The 19154-nt window shown below is 39.2% G+C and overlaps 1 long non-coding RNA gene across 1 annotated transcript; it reads right to left on the bottom strand.

Moving 5' to 3' along the window:
* Positions 1 to 584: 584 nt before the first annotated feature.
* LOC121904939 lies at positions 585 to 11956 on the bottom strand. Its single transcript, XR_006098315.1, has 5 exons — positions 8925 to 11956; positions 6485 to 8807; positions 5951 to 6066; positions 4242 to 4604; positions 585 to 1955 (listed from the first exon to the last, which is right to left on the bottom strand). It is a non-coding gene; the product is annotated as an uncharacterized LOC121904939 (long non-coding RNA).
* Positions 11957 to 19154: the final 7198 nt, after the last annotated feature.

Below are 19154 nucleotides of genomic sequence, written 5' to 3'. Positions count from 1 at the left end.
GAATGAATCCTCAAAGGCAACATAAATGAATTCTATGATAAATATTCTCAGTCCTAGTTGTGTGTGGGTGTTCCTACCAAGGTAGCTCTCTGAGGAGTGTGTTCGGGCAGTCTAGTAGGCAGTAATGATGGCAATGAATTCTCTGTCTCACAAAATGTATAAAAGGGGCCAGGAAGAAATAACCATGTTACTGCTTCCCCTTGGCCATATTTCTTACCTTTGTCTCGAGAAAGCTCCTTTTCTTTCACTAAGCTTTTCTTATAATAGAATCACCAGCTGAGAACATGAAGAACACACAAGCTAGGATGAAACTTTCTCAACTAAGAAAGCAGAAATTTTTGGTCTTGTAAGCTTAAAAGCTCAGTAAAACTATATTTACACATTGGCTGACTTCATTCCAAATGGGTACCACAATAAATAAAAACATCTTGCTTGGAAAACTTGCACTAGAAAATGAGTAATTGTGGAACTTAAATAGAAAAAAAGAAAGATTATGATAAATAATTTCTCTCTGGAATTATAATTAATGACTAAAGTTGGCTGTTTGTAAACTGTTAACAACTGCAAATCAGTCATGTAAGAATTAATAAAGTCTCAAAAGACACATTAATGAGATTTGTGATATAACCATTATGGTAGAGATCTCATCTCTTTCATTTTCTACTTGGCAGATCATGTACAAAAATAGATAAGAACCAGATCCCCAAACGTGACAAGTCCCTCTTGTCTTTTTTGTGTGTAGTCTACAATGGTTATAGACTAGCTCTTGAGAGGGGAACACAATTTATGTATAAAAAATAAGGGTCCTACAACAGTTGATGCCACCAGCATTCACAGTAGTGCAGGATATTTACACCCCTCTGATGCACAGTCCTTCCATCCACAGTACTCTTTTCTGAACCTAAACCTACCTTCATCAATTTTTTAGCCCCTTAGGATCAACACAACACTCATGTTGATATGGTTAGCACAATAACCAAATGTGTTAGCAAACAGTGGCTAAACCTGAAGCAGATATGAAACAACTTTTAATTTACATTAATTTTGAGTCATGTTTGTGTCCACTTGCCAAATGTAAATCCAGTATTCACTCTGCTTTTAGCTCTTGTTTGGTCTCCACTGACTAGAAGGAAACATTTGGCTTTATGGAAGCTCAATGCTCCACAGTGTTGCTAACTTTGTCTGTTTGCTGGTGCTGGGCAAGTAGCATATGGTAGGTTTATCATTGCTTTTTCACTGAAAACAGCTGCTGCTAAGAATAACACTAGTGAGAGTATGTGAGACTGAATTAAAACAGTAAAGTTGTGGGCCATAAAACCAAAACAATGAAACAATAAATACAAACCATACAAACTATCAAGGATATGCAAATGCGTAGCCACAATAGCTTACATGAACATTTTCAGCTGGAACACATTAAAATTACTGTTAATGCAACACTCATCTTTACATTTCTAAAACTTTTTTTTTTTTTTAAATCACACACCACTTTTGACATGCATCTGTCAGTTTGTACTAGCTGTGACACATACTCAAGCGAGAAACAGCAACAAGTAGCAGTGATAATGCTACAGTAACACAAACTACACAAAGTTGTAGCTCTACATGTAGTGAGAAATAAACTGAATGAGCACAGAAGCTGCTCCTTCACACAAGTAATGTTAGCATCAAAAAAATAAAGTGCATGTAACTCCTGTTATTCGATTGCAGCACAGGACAGACACAATCATCCTAGTTACATTTGTAACATTAGCATTCTGAACATCCTGCTATTTCCTCAGAATATACTTATAGAGTCCATCTCCAGGATTGGTTCACAGGAGTTTGAGCATCACCATGGTACATCAATGAGGATGTAGAGGGGACAACTGATGTTTCTGTTTAAGCCATTTATTGCCACCATGTACACATGCGGAGCAATAGGAGATGATGAGGCTTGTGTTGGTTATGGTTTTCTATAAATGATAACAGAAAAACACAAGAATTACAATATACAATTAACCAATGTATAACATCCCACAATTAGGTGCTTTGCACCCTGAGTGTAGTGAGTGACTCATTACATTTAACAACTACACAATGAAAGAAATTCAAAATTAGGTTATAAGGATACTAAATGTTGCATCTTGTTAATTAAGAACTACAAAGAATGAATAATGTGCACTGCACACTTACACACAATATTATAAATCTGTAACCTCAAGTCAAGGCAAAAAGGCAAGGTGACCATAATAGCATTCACCAATTCAAACTGGTCAAGTATTTGATCACATTCAGTCTACATGAATCTACAAATAACCAACTAACTACAACAACATATGAAGAAAGTGATAAACTCACTTTAGTCGTGCACAACTATGGGTGTGTATAGGTAGGTCCCCCGCATATAGTTAGTGTTGCTACCAGCCAGAACAAAGGAAACAGGCAGGATATATACATGGATGTATAGAGTAGGTCATGATTAAGAGTGAGTGAGCTCAGGGGAGAATGGGCGGATCCATGCCATGGAAGTAGACGGAGGATTGCTGAATAGTTGTCTGACAAACATTTGCACTTTTCATTAAATAACCTTAAACACATGTACAACACAAACAAAGTCACATGTTATTTTGGTATGTTTTCTGCCCCCCTTCTGTGTGTGCATCTCACTAATGTAATTGCTCGGAAACCCACCTATGAGCCCAGGGGAACTGCAGGGTCAGGTGACTGTTCTTTGTGGGCATTACACATATTCATTTGATCGATTGGTAATAACATATAATAATAAGAGCACCTTTAAGAAGATAAGGCTGAAAATGTATATTACGAAACAGAGATCACAGAAGTTGCAACTTTGTGAGCCATTAATATTAATGGCTATTATGGATTAAAATGGTAATGCATATGACTAAAGTTGGCCTTCTGTGGCACACAGTTCAGATAGTTAATGGGGTTATCATTTCTTTATTGCACTCATAATTAACCACAAATTTACCATGTGATGAAATGCCACCTCCGCCCCCAACACGGGTCTGACCCACTTGGTCTCCTCTAGTGTCTGACTGATTTTACATGTGTAACTGACAGAGAAGAGATGGAAAACAGGAGAGTTGATGGCAAGCAACACTTTTGTCTCAATGTCACAAAATGAGCATGTTTCTGCTGATGGATGTTTCTGCTGGAGTGTCTGCTGTCCCCTCTGGACACAATCCACTTTGTTCCTATTTTTGTATCTCATTCAGTGTTCAAAGGGGCCGAGTGTGTGTGTGTGTGTGTGTGTGTGTGTGTGTGTGTGTGTGTGTGTGTGTGTGTTTCAGTTGGGAAAAATTTAATAAAAGCAATAAATATTGCTAAACCAATGAGTACAACAAGTACATCTAAATAATGTATGAATTGCTCTTTTTTCCTTGAATAATTCAGGTGGCTGTGTGGCCTTTTTGAATCGATTTTGGAATAGCCTGTGACCAGCTATTCAAATGTGTGGTATGGGGGTCCACACTGTGTATATGTGCAGAAGGATAGGACTGTGAATAAACTGACTGTGTGTGATTATCTATCCATATGTGAGGAAAAAAATGTGTCTTTTCTTTCCATTAGGTAAAAATAAAAAATTAAATCCCAAGGCTTTGAAGGTTCCCTCTCTGCCCATCACACAAGTTTAGAAAATGCAGTAAAATGAGTAGTGAGAGCAGCAGAGCGACTATCATCATCACCACCTGTACAACTTTATTTTCAGCCTCAGAAAAAAAATGAATTGTTATGTACAGCACAAAACATTAAGCTGCTGTAATATGTCCTTTAATGTGGAGATCCCCAACCACTGCCCTCCTGCGCCATCCTGCCAAAACATCTTGCCATCCCATGTGATTTTTTTTTATTAAAGATCCGCCACCTCAATTAGTTAATTTTTTTACATTTCTATTTAATTTTGCTGTTAAAGAAAATCTTAATTGATTCAGTAATTTGATCATCGATTTCTTTTGTCAAGTATTAGTCAAGAAAAGTTAAAGAACACTGAGCTCACTATTCCTTTAGACCAAACACAACTAGATTGTTTTGTCTCCAAAACAATCCAACTGTCCTTAAACACTGAGCATACAATGTTGGCTATAGTACCACTTAAACTATATAGACAGATATTTCATTAGAAAATGTTTGTATTATTTTTTTATTTTAGGTTTAGGACAATTTAGAGTGTCTGATTCACCTAACCTTAATGACTTTGGAGTGTGGCTGGAAACCAAAGTACTCATGAAACCTACGCAGTCACAGGGAGGAAGTTGCAGACTCCGCACAGAAGGAACCCAGCCGGTCAGCTCAGGTCTGTCTGTGAGGCCGCAGGGCGAACAACTGAGCCAGTTTATCGATCAGCTCTGGTTCTCACTCACCCTTTCATCTCTGTCTCAAGTTGCTCCTGAAGGGTGCCTCTCTCTTGCTGCAGCTGATCATTGAGCTTCAATCTTCCAGGCCTCCTCCTGTATCTTGGTGGTTAAATACTCCACCTGAGACCTGATTTCTTGTGTCTGTGACTCCAGCCTGGTGGAGAGCTCATTAACCTTTTCCTCCTGACAGGTATTTTGTTGCTCTGAACTTTGGAGGTGAGCTTGCAGCACCTCTACCTGTATCTAGAGTATGGAGAGAGATTTGTTTCATAATGATTTGTGCAAACAGATCGACAATCTGTGTGTAAATGTGTAATCTGTAAATATAAATACCTTCCACAAATACAAAAAAAAAGATTTGTAAACTCACAAAAATATCTGTGGATACATTAAATTAATTTACAAATAAATGAAAAGCATTTGTGAATATCTAACATTTTCAACTTTCTAACAGGCATTTGTGAACTCAGTTTTTATTTGTGAATCGAAAAAACATTTGTGATCTCAGTTCTACGCTTTTGGATTTGCTTTTTACACACACAGAGTTTTGAAACAAACTTTCCGCTGGTCCGAACGAAAATCCACGTGTATCACTCGGTCATTTTTGGATAGCATGCGATTGCCTGCTGACGACGTCATTTCCGCATTTCAAAGTAAGAGCACGCAGTCTTTCTATGAGCTGTTTTTTTTTTTTTTTAAGGAATCAGCAATAAGTAACGTGCATTCATTGTTTTGTGTTAATGTCATACTGTGAGTATTAGTGGGTGTTTATTTGTTCCATGTATATTATCTAGTACACACTTCCCTATACATTTCTGTTTGAGTATGAAAGGCACCAGGATGCTTATGGGCAATGTTCAGCTCTCTAAAGCGGTGGCTTCGCTGCTTCTTCAGTTAGCAGTTATCAGCCACCTCATCCTTTATATTTTTCATTTCACAAAGCACCTCACAACTTATTAGTAGTTTACTCTTACTAATGTAGGTGTAATGTCTGTGTGAACTGCACCGTGTTTAGTTAGCTTACATTAGTAAGAGTAAACTACTAATAAGATGTGAAGTGTTTTGTCTGTATGACATTAACACAAAACAATGAATGCACGTTACTTATCACTAATTATTTTTTAAAAAAAAAAAGAAACAGCTCAAAGAAAGACTGCGTGCTCTTACTTTGAAATGCGGAAATGACATCGTCAGCAGGCAATCATGTGCTATCCGAAAATGATCGAGTGCTACGCGTGGATTATTGTTCGGACCGACGTAAAGTTTGTTTAAAAAAAGCAAATCCACACGTGTAGAACTGAGATCCACAAATGTTTATTCAATTCACAAATAAAAACTGAGTTCACAAATGCCTGTTAGAAAGCTGTAAATATTCACAAATGCTTTTCATTTATTTGTAAATTAATTCAATGTATTCACAGATATTTTTTTATTTGTGGAATTTGTTTGTGTATTTGCGGAGTTTACAAATCTTTTTTTATGGAAGGTGTTTATATTTACACATTATACATTTACACACAGAGTGTCGATCTGTTCACACAAATCACTATGAAACAAATCTCACTCCATACTAGAGCCTTGTTTTCTACCTTGCAGTTGCTCAGCTGCCTGGCCCACTCGTCGGGGTCCAGGGCTGACGGATTCAGTCTCAAGGTCATATTCCCTGTCGCAGTCTGTCTCTGAAACAGTTGTGTATTTTTGCAACCTATTGAAAGATGTGAATAAACTGATTCTGCCTGAACAGATAGAAAATCATGAAAAACAGATAATTAAAAACTCTATCTGTAATCCAATGTAATCACAAGGGTCACTCCGCCATCAACATTCACTTTATACACAAAACTGATGAACTGTGATCCATCTGTATTTTTTTTTACTGTTTTAACAGGTAGAAAACAAATTATACAAACATGGAAACTTTAGTTTTGGGATAAAAAAGAGTTAAATAGCAATTTCTTAGGAAATCCAACATCTACACTTCAAAAGAACAACATACAGTACAGTGTTATTATGCCAGATATGACCACTCAGTGTCTCAATATTTCAACTATGTATTGTGTATCAAAGCATATAACAACAACACTGTCTTTGCTGCTAAAATGTAAATAATTGGTGTATCTTACTTTTGCTGTTCACCAGCAGCAGCAGCAGCAGGGCCATTCTCAGGATGAGAGCTGATTGGCTCATCATGTTCACTTGGCTGCTGGTTACCACTCTTGAAAGACATGCAGACACCTGTTGTTTAATTTCCACCTAACACAACTATGACGGAGAGAGGGTCTGCATTAAAGGGCACAAGTTACCGTGGGTGCAAACTTGTCTCCTAGAAATTGTTTATATACTAATTTGCAACACAACATAACGAAGAAATGTTGTTGATTTAAGTATCTGGCAAAATGTTCACTGACAACATATTGCATTTGTTTTCCGCAATAATAGACTCAGGATGCAACCCAAGTTTTTGATGTCAAAGCAGCCTTTGTACGTCCACCATCCATCCCGACCACCACCCGATGACTTACACAGCTTCTGTATGTTCACCTTCACTCAGACATGTTTGTTTGACCTGACTGATATACACAGTGTGCTTTGGGTTTTTTACAAGAAACCCCACAAGGTACCTTTAAGTTGATATTTCAGGATAATGGGCACATATCCATGGCTCCTGGGGCTTTTGTTCCAACTCCGCACCTTTTGCTTAAATAACAACAGAATGACATCCAGAGATGGGTGGCAACAGAGAGGAAGAAACCTCCTCCACATCAAAGTGGATGGTTTGGCTAATATTCAGTTTTAGTCAAAAGGCTAATATAGACCTCATATAGTCTGTCCCTTATGTGTGTTTGAGAGTGTTTTCCTGTATGTCTGCATACATCTGCATGTTCTCATGCAGGCGTCTTGAGGCTCTCCATTATCTCTTCTTGCCTCCACCCCAGTTGATTGACACTTGTGCCTTCAAGTGGCCATCTGCTCCTTGTTTATTCAGTCTGAATCGCAGCTGGTATAAGGGGCTGTAAATCAGGTAAATTGTAAAAGAGAGCAGTCTGTATCGGGGCCCGAAGCCCATCTGTGTTGTGGTGAAATGGATGCTGCTCCAGAAAGCCAGGGTCTGAAACTACTGTGGATGGAGTTAATCTCAAACTCTCACGGAGGGGCTGATATGAGATTGTGTATATGTACGTGTGTGTTTGTATGCTTGCATGAAACAATCCCTGATGGTACTGCGCAAAATAATTTCCAGTTGCCATTATAATATAATAAATCCCTCTGCATACCTCAAGGGCTCTCTCTGATTGGCTGCACACTCCTCAAGATCCCCCTCATATCGATCTCTGCTTTCTCTCTTACAAATTAATTTGAAAACCTGTCAAAAAAGCTGCATCAGATCAATTTATGAAGCTAAGTGAATCTGAGCAGCCACCTGCACAATAAAAAACATGATTCCCTTTAGTGCCATCTAATGTTGGTTTTTAAGCATATTGATGGTGACACTTCATTCATAGAATCCTCACAGCACATCATGGGGTATTACAGAGTTGATTTACTGATGAATAATGCATAAGAGGATCATGGGGGCACACTGTTTATTAAAACAGCACCTATAGCTGTCATAAAGATAAACTCCTACGCAATGGTCTCACTATTCTCTATGCTCTCACTTTTCTTTCTTTCTTTTTGTCTAATCTTAAAGTCATCTCTGTGAAAAGCAAAAATACAGTGATCGTAGATGGAAAAGGTGTGTTTTTCCAGTGTAATAATTTAAATCTATCATTGCCACTGTTAAACACCGGGAAAGGAATGAGATGAAATCTGAAAGGGGAAAGCTGCTGAGGATTAGAAGCTCAGGTTTAAAAACATATTGGTGCAACATTCCTCATGGATTTTCAATCCTCTGTGTGCCCTCCCCAAATGGGTTTTCCATTTGTCTGTCCATATCTAATGCCTTCTGTGAAGGGGATTTACTGTATATCCCTGCTAATTCTACATGATAACAGGCTTAGATTCTCATCCACAAAAAAATATTGCAGCAGTGATGTAGATCTTAGGCTACTGTCTATCACGGTTTAATCCAGCAACACACGTAACCACAAGCTTTGGCGAGCCTTGTGTTCCACCGTACTCAGCACACAGACTGACAGAGCAACCCCCTCCCACATGGTTCAGAAACATGTCTGCTACAACTTAACTCACAAACCAACATTTTCAAGAGTTGCCCGGTGGGATTTGTCGGTTGTTGCATGTGTTACGGGGATTGGGATGTAACTGAGTTGTTTACACTGAGAGGAGGATGGAACCCTCCACGGCCAGCTGGTTTTCACCACTTGAGTAGATCCACCCCCATTCGTCTCTCTTGTTGCTCATTTCCCTCTGCTGCTGATAACGCACTCTCTTGATCCTCCTTTGCTGCCCTCCTTCTGCATTCACAGCCTTTTCCAGCCTTGATTTCTAACAAAAAACAAAAAACAAAAAAAAAACCATTGCCAGAGAATAAATGTCAGTAGCCTCACTGTCACTGATGCTTGAACTCATGTGTACATGTGCGGGCCTTTTAGGTGTCTCTACCTTTTCTTGAACTGCTCTTGATTTGTGTCCTCTCAATCACTATGCCATACTTTCCATACGGGAGTGCAGTCGCCAGACTGTATCACATTCAAGGAGCAGAATCCTGTCGGGATTAGTCCTCGAAGCATCTGCTTGTGTTCACTCTTTCCATGGCCCTGGTCTTCAGTGGCTACACTCAAATCCTACTGCATTTTGAGATGGCTTGAAAATGCAATAAATTATATTTTGCCTGCAAATGCTAAATCAAATGGTTTACATCTTTTCATAATATGCTATTTAATTTTATTTGCCTAAAGGAATCATTTGACATTTTTGGGAAAAAACTCTTATCCTTTTTCTTTACAAAAGGAGATCAAAGCTAAGCTAACCGGCTGCTGGCCATAGATTCCCATTTAGCTGAGAGATGAGAGTGGTATTGATCCTCTCATCTCACTCTTAGCAAATAAGCATATTCCCAAAAATGTCTATTTCTTAAATGAGACTTTGTGCAGTGACAATCTACAATGTACTTACAGAAATTGTCTGCTAAACAACAAACAATATAAATCGTTGGCATTTTAAAGGCTCAAACTGAGTTTACACATTAGTACAGAGAAATGTTGATGCTATCATTATTGACCTCCTTATTTTCATAATCCTTAAGAAAGCCATCAGAAAAGCGATAAGGTCAGCAGACACATTTCTATGTTGACACTGTTGCCTTAACCGTGACAGCTCTGGTTGATGAGTGAGCGTCAAGAGGCTGATCAGAACTCCAGCAGCCTCCCTGTGCGTGGCCTGCCCTCCATTAACATTTTATTCTGTCATGCACTATTGTGATAAGCCCACGTCTTCTCAAGCTTGGGTGAAAGAGCCTGACAGCTCTTTTTGCAGCAGAAATGGCAAATGCATGTTAATGCGTACACATTAGTGAAACTGACGGAGCAAACAGGTGCACTACACGTAGTTGTGTATGTGTGCTACCTGCCATGTGAAATGTAAATGTCAAATTTCTTTTGAAAAGCTTACTGAAGATGTGGATGTTCGCTACGTAATGGATGCTTCATGCAGTAATGGCAAATACTGTAGCAGTGAAAGGCTTTTGAAACAGCTTCATTCATATACTGGGCTGTGCTGTACTCGATGGATGCTGGATGAAGTGAGCTATTATATTGATATTTCTACAAAAAATCTTTTCACTATGGCTAGTCATATTGATCAGTCTTTCCATTCAATCCAAGCATTGAGGATGTGAAAATATGACCATTGTTTGCTGTCCTTATGGCAGAGAGTAGAGATCCATATTTTTCTGTCACAACCAGCAAGACACTAAGCACACCAGAGTTCTGCAGTGGCTGACATTTCTCCTGTCACGCCATCCAGTTTGGCCTAAACTGAGGCTGAGCAGACAGCCCCCCCTCCAGCTGCCCCCCTGCCGAAACTCACCACCATCAACCACAGCTGGAGAGCCTGGCTTGGCATCGTGTAACATCTTTATAGAGGATTGAATAAATATTTCCTGCTGACTGCCATGTTCAGTCTGTCATAAACTTAGCGCGCCGCGCTAGGCTGGTATTTGGTTGTCTTTTCGATCTTTATTTAGACTTACAGGTATTACTTTCAGCCTATTAGCAAGAAAAGTGTTAAGTCTTAACCTATATGTTCCATTATAATGGCCCAGTCACACTAAAATTTAAAACAAAAAAACTTTGAGACAAAATCAGTGAAATTGAAAACAAATTTTAATGAAATTGTCAGTGTCATGAGTTAAGTAAATAAGTAAAAGTGTTTCACGTGAAGTTCAATGTTGGTGGCCATCTTGACAATGTAAACCAAGTCCCCAGGCTGTGAAGCCAATTTGACATAATCATGACATAGGCTAAACTGTGTAATTACAACTTCCAGGTCCATCATGTGATGCACACCAGCCCAGAAAGCATTTTTCCCACACACAGTCACTAGAAAACAAGCAGCTGTAAAATGGTGAATATATTTTTTTGAGCACCAGAGCCCCCACAAAATTACTCTTTTATTATCAGAATTTGATCCATTTGGTCCAATAACGTGGAAAGTCTAAAAGAGCCACATGATTAAATTATTTTATCCTCAATTAAGTTTCACACTCACATACACATAGCTGTATGCTATGCTAATGCTAGCCCAAAACACGAGAAAAACTTACTGTGCAACTTACCTCAGCTTGAATTTACATGACACATTGTCATGGATTGTGCAGGCGCGTTGAGGAAGCTTCTGACTGAATTGTACCATAATGTCTCATTGTCTTCTTAGCTCAGACATTAACAGACACTTATGAAGCTCATTAGCTCAGAGAGTACTCCAGGGAACAAAATGCTTGAGAAGAGTTTAAATGGTAAATTCCAGAAAAAACAGAAAGGAGCTTGGGGATATTGTGACTACTGCTAGCATGTTCCCAGCTGGCTAGCGTGTTAGAAGTAGGCTCCACAGCTACCAACAAGCCTGTAAGTCACCAAGCTATTATTTTTATAAAAAATGTGGCTGGATTTTGCTGTGCCACTTGGTAGTGTGACCTGGCCATAAGGATAACCCTGTACTTGTAATGAATAATTAATGTGAGCAGTTGTGATGCCTGCACCACTCTCAATCTCTCACCCCAGATGCATGGTTGGAAACATATAATGCATCCATAAATAGACTAGCTCAATAGGTTTTCTTTTCCTTGATACAATTACATGTAGGTAATTTATTTTAATGAGACATTGTTTTGTGCAAAATTAAATCATGTAACAAGGTGAAATGTAATTATGTGGACACTTAATCACTGTGACTGGCATGCTTACAAAGCAGAATGTTCTGTTTCACCATCACTAGGCTGAAAGCTACATTAAAAACAGGGAAGATATTTTGCTTCATATGTGAATCATCGGGCTAAATCTTGAATGAATCTACAATGATATTATGGAAGAACACCTTATCTAGAATAAAGCTGTGCACATTCAAACTTCTGAAGTGATGGGCTTTGAAAGCCGGATCGCTGTATCTTAGCCTGGTAATTGATTTTCTGTCTGCCGTATCTACAAAGTCCTCGCTCTGCCTCTCACTCTATCTTCCTCTGTCCCTAATTTCTGTCCTCTTTTATTCTTTCTCTTCTCTCTTTGTCTACCTATCCTCATCTGTCTCTACTCACCACCTCACTCAACCATCCGGCGGGCCTGTCCTCATTAATCAGGCGTGTAGGCAGCATGAAGAACAAGAGTATGTTAATGTTCTCTGTCAGGAGCCTGCTGTACCATGCTCATGCTTGCCTGCGTGCTTACTCGTCTTTCTACCTTCTAGCCTCCCTGCTTGGCTGTCTGCCTCAGCTCCTGTCTGCCGGTCAGACTGTAGGTGGCCATGCACCAGTGGGGTTTAATGAGCCTTAAAGGACAGCGGTTTTGATATGGAGCTTTTTTTGTCCATTTACATCAGTCCTGCGAACACAAATGCAGCCCCTCTCTGGGCTCCTGGCTTGGTTGCTCACGCTGTCTGTACAGGGGAGCGGTATGATATTAACCTTGGGATTGTCACTTTGCTAATCAGAAGTGACAGACTTATCAAGCTGTCAATCAATAATGTGTCACATGCAATCAATAGAATGATGAGGTGAGGACTGCAGTTTATGAGGTGTTAGTGCTAGAGGATGGAAAAGGTTAAGCATCCTCCTGAAGATCTATGTGCACAATCAGACAGCCTCACCCCTCCAATAGAAGCCTATATGAACCCAAAATAACTCACCTCACCCCTCAGGCACCTCTTGAGCCACTGAAGAGAATGGATGGATGAGCTAAGTGCAAGCTGCTCTGGGCATGAAGACTCAGGTGGAGCGCAGAAAGTAAACCACAGACCTGAGAGTTTGGGGTTTTTTTTCCGCCATCTCAGCTGTCAAGACAGATCACACCTTTACATGTTGGTCTCCATATTAAAAAAGAGTGGCATTGCCCCCTAGGTACTTTTCTCTTGTGTTTGTCACGGAAAACAAGATGGTCGGAAAACCTTGTATATTCTGACAAATAGCTGTTGATTGAACCTACGCAGAATCTAAACCGAGCAAGAGCTACAAAACATACAGTTTGTTGTGATTTTTGAAAATACACCACACTTACTTGCTGACCTTAATGCAGAGCTTTCACAGCTCTCAAGGGAGAAGGGTTTTTTCTAATCGCAACAGGAAATATTGAATCTAAGAGGTTTCTGTATTAAGCCACAGGTACCTGTTAAGTGAGTGGTTTTCAAAAGGGTTAGGGAATTTTTCAAACTCTCATGCTGATACATTGTCTCACAATAGCAAGCATACAAGCCCAAAATGAGGTCTCTCAATGAGCAGCCTCCAGCTATGCTGCTGTAAACCTATATCAACATCAACCTTTAAACTGTAAAATAAAACTAGGCAGCAAAGCTTTGTTGGTCTTTCTCTGTAGCATTGATGGTTGTTATTTGACTGATATCAATTTGGACTGCTTGCCTGATAAGCTAAAAAAAAAAACAAGGAGATAATCTAACCTGAAATAATAACAACAAAAATGATATCTGAAGAAATTTAAGCCCTCATCTGTTGTTGTGAAAATTCGCCTGCAGGCTCTCAGGAATTAAACACACACGCAGAGCATTTGACAGGTTTGAAGTATAATGAAAAATAGGGCTGGGCAATATGGCAAAAAATATGATATAAAGATAATTTTTCCATATTAATCAATATTGACATTTATTAGGATGTATATAATTTGATAATGCTGCCATTGGAAGAGTGTCATCATAATAACTGAAGCTTGAAGGGTTTAGTAATGAACCAGAGGGTTCATTAGTTAAACTTTAGAATAGTTTATTGACATAAAAAACAGAATAACATAGTGTAAACATTTAACTGTGCAAACATGGTTTGGTTTAGAATATATTTTGTGATAAAATAATATACTGAATAACATCTAAATGTAAAAATGTAACTTTTCAAACATGCTTTATCTGCTGTAACAGAACAATACAAGTTAGCTTGCCTTGTAATTTATTAAAATAATGTAAATAAAATTAAAAGCTGTAATTACTATCACATCAAATTCCTTTGGCAGGGCAGCAAACATCTCAAATGTTTGTAGAAGTTTAACCAAGACAAAAAAGTGGATCACAAAGGCCCTGGCATATTCATACACTTAACTGTAAGATAAAATAAATTTAAAGGATATTAACTATGTATTGGTTTTACATCTCTCAAATGTTTGGCCAAAAGTAAAAAGTGCAAAATTGTGATCTAACCATTATGATACATCTTATATGCACAGTATATATTCAGCTGTAACCTCTTCATTTATCTTAATGACTATTTTCTGCGCTTAGTTCACGTCACTAGACTGCTTGTTTCCTTTGTGCATTTGCAGTCAAAGCAGCCTTCTTAAAACAATGGCATGTGATGACTGTTCCACAGTTGGATGGGATGTCTCTGCTAGAGAAATGTGTCTGTGAGTTAGAGCAGCCATTTTCAGTTAACGTTACTTTAGACGTGACAGGCATTTCAGATAGTCGTGACCTGACTGGCTGTTGTCGCGTTTATTTCTGCTGTGTGATAGGCTGTTAGATCTATCCATATCGATTAAAAAATGTCCAAAGTTTATCATCACTATCAACATAAATTTTATAATCCTGTATCAAGATCATTTTGTCGTCCGGCCCTAATTAAATATAATTTACATTACATTTTGGAGAGAGCATTACCTGTGTTACGGAGATCAGAAAAGATTATCATCTCTCCCTTTGAGTTACAGATCCATTTACTATTTATGCTTACAGAAGGGCACACCTCTTACAATGATTGGTTGTTGAGATAGTCTGACACTTCTCCTCCCAAGCTATTAGCCTATCCAAAAACACCACATAAGACAAGTTTAACCTATAGAGAAATGGCACACCACATTCTTATTTAGGATATGTGACATAATTCAACAACATGTTTTTACACAGTGAACCTATCAGAGAACAGCATATAGCACAGAGTCAGCTTTTTGCTTACTCCTACCCTTATCTTCAGGTCAGAGTCTATGGCTCATGTTTACACAAGCCCATGAGGGCTGGCTCCTAAGCAAGCTCCAGCACACATGTACTCTATATGCAATAAGACAGAGACGTATATGACAGCAAATAATATGGGAACAGAATATAAATGATAAACCCATAACTGTACTCATGTTAATTTGTAATGTTACTTTCACAATCTCCCCTTTTTATCATTTTATTGCTAACTTAGATCTTCATGAAATCAATACCTTACCATGCTACCCTAAGTCCTATGAGCTCCACACAACCCAATCAAGCAGTCAGGTTCAAAGGGTCCTTCACTTATAGGCGAGGACTCCTGGCAAAGGTCACAGTTCACATGTCACAAAGTCACACATCTCTTCCCACAATTATAGAGCGAAGGGTAAAAGACCACCACGTCCCAGCTACTCTAACTATCCGTGCCATAAGAGAAAAATCTCGAAGGCTAGAAGAGGCACAAAATTCTTGAAGCACTCATCTATCCAGAATACATAAACAAAATCAAATAAATCAATGTCAGTAATGCAAAAGTAAACATGATTACAATACATCAAGTAAATAATATTGATCAAAAACAGACTTAACTATAATCAGTATTGCCAATTAGTCACGGTATTTTTAAACAGGTCTGAATTTACATTCATCTTCTGGCTACAGTGGTGTTAGCTCTCAGGTATTAGCATGAAGGGACAATATCTGCTAAAACACTTAATACCAACATTCTCAGGCATATAGTCAATTTAAAAACACAAGATGAAAACAACAAACTTCAAAAAACTTGAAAGACTTGAAACACTCATCATAATCACCTTCATAAGCATCAGGAGCCGTATCAGCATAATCGTCATTGCCCTCATCAAGGTTTAGGGTGAGTCAGCCATGCCTCACTAGCGGTCTCTACATATCTTGCTGGTCTAGTATGTGCTGTAATGTTGTTACCTGATACATGATCCTGCGGCCTGTCTAAGAACCATAATAATGGGACTACAATTAACACAGAGATCACAAACAAAACACACAGAGCTGTTCTAAGCCTGAAGCCTAGCTGGTGTCTGAGGAGTTCTTCCATTCTGATTCTTGCATTGGAGCAGACCAATGGATTTTAAAACCCGCCAGTTAGTGCTGGGCAGTATACCGGTTTTAATTTCCTGTAAGAATGAATTTTTCATGTACCGCCAAACCAGTGCACATCTGAAATAATTGCTGTAACTCTTTAATAGGCAGCAAAATATATCATCGCCACAAAGAGCGCTACGGTCAGGGCAAGCTGTGTAAAGTATATTGAGAGGGGACCCCTATTAACTGTGTAATAGGGGTTATAACTTTATAACACAACATTTAATGACCTCAAACTAATTATCTTTAACAGGGCAAAACACCATGGCACACAACAATTTGTGACACATAAACAATTGGTAACAATAATAACTGTACATTTACAAAATTAGACCGCCGATCGCCATGTTGGGTACAGCTCGCTAGCTAGCCAGGTAGCTCCATTTTTGAGATTCCGGAGATTCAGATTGAGATTCATGTGAACAAGGCCGCTGTATAATGACAGTTATCAGGGCAACCTCCGTCAGCCTCTTACTGCTTTGAAAATAGACATGATTTTTACATGAATTGCTTCAAAAGTTTGTTTGTGAGTCTGAACGAAAGTAAACACAGGAACTAGCCGCCTGTAGCAACATTATGGCACACGCTTTGCACGTTAGTTTTTTTTTTATGTCTGAGGCTTTGGATAGCTCAGTGTTTGTTCATGCCAGAGAAGTAGCAACTTACTAAATTAAATAAAATGGTTTATGTCTGTAATTTTCCAGATTGCAAGTATAAAATGACAAGCAGTGGCAATTTTCATGGACTACTGCTGTGTGATACCGTGTGGACCTGAACATGTGATTGAGCCAGTTTCTTTTCTTCCAGTTGATTTTGTGGAGATGACCCAATCTCCAGGATGACAGTGTTGATAAATGCTGTAAATCCATGTGTAGTAATTACACAGCTGGGATTACTCTCATCCATGGACACTTCCAGATTTTCCGAGTCTGGCAGCAACAGGTCCCACTCTGCAGAAAAAGTTTTCCACCTCACTCATCAGAAGAGGACAGCAGTTGCTGCAGGAACACCAGTAATTTCTCTGAGTTAACCGTTACTGTATATTGACTTTCTTGAATGTCCTGTTGCCCTTCTGCCCCCATTCTTTGTTTTTCCTCTTTCATTTGTTTTATCTCCTCTCCGTGTACTCCGACTCAAATAAAGATGTTTGGCCATTCAAAGTGAAATGACTCACAATCATCCTTGTAATAGTCCACAGGATAATCTGTCATTGCACTTAGTTTTTTTAGTTTCCTTACAGTCTAACTGCAGTGAAAGTCAGCCTCATACATATAAACAAACCAGTGTGCGTGGATGAATATGCGGATGGTTCAGTTAGCTGGCAAACTGTCCCTGATATAGATCTCTATGCAGTTAGCCGTTATGCTGCTACAAGTGATTAGTTCCTGTGATTACCTTCAGTCAGACTCGGAAACAAATTTTTGAAGCGATTCATGTAAACTCTATGTACTCCTGACAGTAGAATGAGCCACTATAAATCTATATAAAGGCCCAGTCATGCAAAAAAACAAACAAACAAAAAAACTGATAAACCAAATTTAGAAACAAATTTTTGGTCATACCACTTAGCACTACCACTGATAGAGGTTGCCCTTGTCCTCTTGTGTGGATGTTGATTGTCCCAGTCTTGAGTTAGCTCTAGTCTCTGATCTTTCAAATCAGTTTGTTTTAATAGTTCTTCTAGTTATGGTAAATGGACTGCACTTATATAGCGCTTTTCCAGTCTTATCGACCACTCAAAGCGCTCCACAATACATGCCAACATTCACCTAATCACACACACATTCATACGCAGAGGCTGCCAGGCAAGGTGCCAACCTGCTCATCAGGAGTGATACAGTGCTTCCTATCCAAGGCCCCTCACAATGTTTCTATGTTCACACACACACACTTACACAGCGATGGCATAGCCATTGGGAGCAGTTCTTGCCCAAGGACACTTCAACATGTGGACTGGAGAGCCGAGGAACAAACCAATGACGTTCGACCCTCTCTACCTCCTGAGCCACAGCCGCCCCTAGTTGCTCCTTTTGTTTTGGTTATATACTGCTGGTTAGAAGTCTAGAATTCTTTTGCATTGGCTGGCTTGATCTGCCGCTGTGTCAGCTGTGGCTGTTGTGAGGAGGATCTGGTAGGGTCCCAATCACCTAGATTTGTTCCAGCTCTTTTTCCTGAACTCCTTCACTAGTATCCAATCTCCTGGCTCGAGGTTGTGCAGGTTTCCTCGTCATTTTATCACAGCACTCTTCTGTCTCTGGGAGTTTGCCTTTTTGTCTGGCCCTATTCTTGTTTATACCATGACCACACAGTGTCATATGTCATTAAATTAGAAATATCAGTTATTCTCATTTGAGTATTTCTAATCTTTTGATCTTCATAGTGTAAATGAAACAGTCTTTGCAACATGAAACACACTTTTTCACAAAAAAATTCCATTGATGTTTTTGTTTTTTTCTCTCTCAGGTACCGTCCTGCCCTGCTGTGAGAAAAAAAAAGGATAGTTAATTTTAAGATAGCTGCTGGATCTGCCCTTGCTCTGCCCTGTGGGGACTGGATCAATTATCAATCGGTGGTGTGTGGCTGTATGCTCTGCTGCATGCTCTCCGTCTGCTGCATTGGGTGGGGAAACAGGCAGTGTTGGGTTTTTAATGAATCAAATTCCTCAATGCCTTGATGGTTTTTTCAGCAGCTGCTACTACTTCTGGACAGATGGGTAGGCCTGTAGTCACTGTGTCCACTTTTGATGAAAGGTAAGCAACTGGTCTTAATTGGTTTCTATGCTCTTGTAGTAGTACAGAGGACATAATGTTTTCTTCTTGTCAGCAGCCCCCCCTCCCCGGTAGTATTAACCCTTCCAGGTTTTCTTCTAGTGCTGTAGAAAATATAGCCAAACTTTCATAATACCCTTGGGCCATACGGGTTAGTAGGAATCTGATAACTAATAGTATACATCTTTTTTACCTATGGATGTCAAACTGCATACTGTTCTGTATATTTTAAGACGTTCACTGTGATATATCAATGGCCTGTCCGTGCTTTATTTCAGTACTACGTCTCATGGTCCTAGGTCCTTCCACTGCTTCGTTTCAC

This window comes from Thunnus maccoyii, chromosome 10 (genome assembly GCF_910596095.1).
Source record: "Thunnus maccoyii chromosome 10, fThuMac1.1, whole genome shotgun sequence".
Classification (NCBI taxonomy): Eukaryota; Metazoa; Chordata; class Actinopteri; order Scombriformes; family Scombridae; genus Thunnus; species Thunnus maccoyii.
The sequence above is the reverse complement of the archived record's forward strand: the minus strand, read 5'-3'. Positions and strand labels throughout refer to the sequence as shown.